The 4,499-nt window shown below is 48.5% G+C and overlaps 1 long non-coding RNA gene across 1 annotated transcript; it reads left to right on the top strand.

The window, feature by feature from the left end:
- The first annotated feature begins 3,322 nt into the window (after positions 1-3,322).
- LOC123124336 (uncharacterized) lies at positions 3,323-3,829 on the top strand. Its single transcript, XR_006461053.1, has 3 exons — positions 3,323-3,359; positions 3,447-3,511; positions 3,609-3,829. It is a non-coding gene; the product is annotated as an uncharacterized lncRNA (long non-coding RNA).
- The last annotated feature ends 670 nt before the right edge of the window (positions 3,830-4,499 follow it).

Here is a 4,499-nt window from a genome sequence, read left to right as displayed (position 1 = left end):
CAAAAATGACATACACCGAGATCGAAACAGTAAGCTCACGGAATAAGTTGCCATATGGCATGTCTTTTTGTACTTGACGGTTCCATGACATCGGGGTGTGTTCCTGGAGAGCTCAGCCCTACCTCTCGACATACATTTTCTGAAAATCATTTTTTTAGTAGTACTCTATCTGTGAGCTGCAAATTAACGAGGCAATTAATGCAATTTAGCGGCCTTAGTTATGGACATAGTATCTATATTTCGTGAAACAGGAACTCTGTACGCACGTCGGAGGAATGGCTGGAGGGCCGCTGGAGCTATGGAATGACTAGTCAATCCAGATCCTAGTGCTCCTCAGCCTCACACTCCAGGTCATCCTCTTCCTGTTTGCTGGGATCCGCAGGCGTGAAGCCAACCCGGTGCTGAAGCTTGTGCTGTGGCTGACGCACCAGCTGTCCGACTCCACCGCGATGTTTGCCCTTGGCCACCTGTCCCTCAGCAGAGCTTCCCGTGATCACCAGATCGCAGTATTCTGGGTGCCGTTCCTCATGCTGCACCTAGGTGGCCCAGACAACATCACCGCCTACGCCCTCCAGGACAACCAGCTCTGGCTGCGCCAACGGCTCCTTTGTCCTGCTAGCCTGGCCACCATCTTGATGTTCACTCTTGGTGTTGTCAAGTATGCAGAGCGGACATGGGCGCTCGGGTGCAGCAACATGGATAGACTCCGAGAGACGTGATTCAGGACCATGGTTCAGCCGAACCTATGGTCTATGTCGTACGATTTAACATCTTGCTACATATGGATCTGTGACATGCATGCCAATTACATTTTTTAATCAACTATGTATGGATCCTCATGAATAGACATGCATGTCAACTGCATTTTTTAATCAACCATGCATGGATCCTCATGAATAGTGTCTAGAAATCAACGGTGTCGAGCGTAGGTTCGGCTGAACCATGCATGGTTCTGTAAAACATTTTCGGATAGATTCCGGAGCTCGCTCAAGAAGGAGCCCCGTTCCAGACATCATCAGTTCCACGCTCTGGATCAAGGGTTCAGGGAGGGGGCCGCCAACAAGAATCCTCTTCTATGTGCGTCGTGCTCACTCCATGTTCTTGATGTGCATGCAAGCATGCCATGGTTGATTCTTGGATCGAAAAGGATCCAGAAAACCATAATGCTGACAAGCTTAGGGCCCTTAAAAAACAAGGCTACGAGGTTATGTGGACAATGATGGAGGTGCAACTCTCCTTGATGTATGACATCTTGTACACCAAGGCTGCCGTGCTCCACACTTGGCCTGGCTACTGCATCCGTGACATCTCACCGCTCACCACCGCCGCCTCCTTCCTACTATTTCATTTCAGCGGCAAAGATGGTAACCACAGCGGCCTTGACGTCGTGGTTACCTACACTTTGCTTTCTGGGGCCTTCCTGGAGACGACGTCGTTGTTGAGTGCTCTAGGATCCACCTGGACGTACGCCTTCCTGTGCGCCACCAAGTGGAGCTGGCTCCGGTATGCCGCTCTCCGTACGGGGAGGTGGTCAGGCAAGATTGGCCAGTACAACATGCTGCACCGGTGCGCCCGTCGTGACACGGCTTTCAGTCCTCTCCTCGGCAGACTGGCTAACATGGTGGGAGAGGAACTCAAGGAGTGGTGGGATAGGAAGCATTATTCGGGAACAATTGAGATTTCAGATTATCTGATGGAGAAGATTTCCAAGTACATAGCACAGTTGCAACTCCCAGACAGCGCAGCAGGTGAAGGCCATCAGGGCACTGTCAAACTACATGATGTTCCTCCTCGTCGAGCGCCCCTACATGTTACCAATACCAGGCCTTGCTCAGACCAGGTTGTACCAGAGAACTTGCCTGAATTTGGTTGACATATGGAAAGAAGATGAGCACCCAAGTCCCTTCCATCCAAACAGGCTCAAGGAATTATTCCGCGTGCGTGATGGTCCCAATTCTTCTGGACTGACGCAAAGAGACGAGCTTGCAACCATCATCTACGATAAGAATCCAGGCTACAACATTGATGTTCCTCGCATCAAATATGCTTGGAGGCTTACCGAAAAGCTACTCGTCATACAAGAGGGAAGGAGCCATTGATGATGTGTTGGATCTGCTTTGTAACGTGTGGATGGATTTTCTAGTGTACGCTTCCAACAGATGCAGCAGAGAGTCGCATGCCAAGAAGCTCAGCAGTGGTGGTGAGCTGACAACTATCTTGTGGCTTATGACAGACCACCATCATAACCATCTCCTCGACAGAAGAGATGAATTGGTTGTCTGAACCATGCACGTGTGGAGATGGTCATTTCTCTTTGAATTAGGTAAAATTTATTCGACGCCTTCAAAATTCATGAGTTATGTTGCTGTGAAACTGCAAGCATGGGATGGAGATCTGGAACAAGCTGGAAGTTATTGACAAGTATGCACATGTTTGAAACTCTATTTATCTACCTAATCCCCTTGTTTCCTTTCTAATTTACTACTGACAAGCTACCAAATGATGAGTTGGTCTGCAAGATGCTCTCGTGCCATGCTATTGTAATGACCACATGTGCAATCTCTCACCACCTAAAGCATACGTACTTAATTGGTGAAAGCAGTTAGCTTGTTCCTTAGCTGTCTGCTAATGATGCGATGCGATGCTCGCCATACACTACACTTGCTCTCTAGCTAGCAGTGTGGCCTCTGCACTAGTCATAGCTGCTGCTCAGGCAGCTAAACAGGGTTATAAACGTATTCTGGGTGAAAGTAAGGCTTAATAGGATATTTGGTTTCGGGGAATGCTTATCCTGCTATTCACTTTTGGGACATCTATTTTCTTTGGGGCAAATAGCTCCCATGCGACATCTTTGAGTTGAATTGTCTCTCATGCGACGTCGTTGGTTGTAATGGCTCTCATGCAACGTCTCCCAGCACAGAAATAGCTCAAGCAAGACAACCCGTTTACGCGGCTAGTTGGCTGTTAGTTAGGCTGAGGTTTGGTTAGGACACCGGGGGTTATGTGCTCTGACTGGTGGAGGGCCACGTAGTCAAGAGTCAACCGTCCACGACTCGACCGGTGACTGTGTGACCTTGCTCGACTCACCCGTGCTGGACTGGGCGAGCGGCGCCGCCGTAAGCATCTTCTCCGGCAGCGGTTTCTTCTCCGCGGTGGTGGAGCGCATTTCTCGGTAGCGGCAGAGCTATTGCGAGTGAGCCCGAAACCCTAGTCCCACTCCCCAGAATTTTGGGGGATCCGTGGCCTCATGCTGCCCCTCTGTTTCTTGGCGATTTAGAATCTCGATTGGATCCGGGGGTTGTTTCTTCTCCACGGCCCGCCCGGTGGTGGAGCGCCTTTCTCGGCAGCGGCTATTGCGAGTGAGTATTTTCCAAACTCTAGTCCCATTCCCCAGAATTTTGGATAAATCTGTGGCCTCATGCTGCCCCTGTTTCTTGGCGTTTTAGAATCTCGATTGGATAGGAGCGCGGGGGCTGAATGAGATGGAGCGAGGAGACAGTGCTTCAAATCGGTAATGCCGCCCTCTTTTCTATTTTAACTGTTATCGAACTCGATTTGGTAGTGACTGTCGCTTACACTGTTGCCGCTGCCTGCCATTGACAAAACAGGGGAGGTTCAGGTTCTGCCACCACATTCGCAATTATAGTGGAATTTTTTCCCTGTAAAGCCAAGCTCAGTGATGGCAGTGTCCAAGACATTGATAGAGATACCACCGTGAGGTTGGATGTCGAATTTGCAGATGTTGATCCCCAGGAATTGGAGAGCATGAAGGAGAAGGCCGTGGGCAATTTGGTGGAGAGAATTGGGGAGAGTATTGTTTGGGGTCCAGGACAAGAGGTATCTCTGCAACGTTTCAATAACTATAATGGTGAATATGTGAGAATTGAAGATGGAGAATCCATGGTTGCTGAAATTGATCAGCAAGAAGGGTGGGCAAGCAAACAAGTAACATTTTATGCTGAGCTAATTGATCTGCAAACTCATTCCAGAGTTGGTTATGTGCCATCAAAGATGGCTGCACAGGTGGAAGATAATGAGTGGGTTTCACAAAAGAAGATGTTGGCATTGTTGACTGAACCGACTGTAGTAGCAGAAGATACAGGGATTGATGCAGATGGAGAGGAGGGAACCCATGGTGCTAGGAAGATTGTTGTTGACTGGAATGTAGTAGAGTTGAATGAAAAAACAGATTTGGTCATTACACCAATATCTGACATTGATATGGCCGAAATGTTTGGCATTCAAGTTGATGACAAAGATAAGGAGAAGGATGACAATTCTTTGCCTGCTGATGGTAACACATGCCCTAGAAATGCAAATGAGGATGAAGAAGAGCTGATGAGAGAGGCTGCAGATGATGTGGATGATGCAGATGATAATGAGCTGGTTTGTTTGTATGACAAAGAGAACCCAGTTATTGAGGTGGGAAAGTTGTGGCCAAGCATGAAGGAGTTTAGGATGTCTTTCAGGACCTATGCAGTGAAAAAAGAGTTTGATGC

This window comes from Triticum aestivum, chromosome 5D, assembly GCF_018294505.1.
Source record: "Triticum aestivum cultivar Chinese Spring chromosome 5D, IWGSC CS RefSeq v2.1, whole genome shotgun sequence".
NCBI lineage: Eukaryota > Viridiplantae > Streptophyta > Magnoliopsida > Poales > Poaceae > Triticum > Triticum aestivum.
Note: the sequence above shows the minus strand (reverse complement) of the source record. Positions and strands in the feature narration are given on the sequence as shown.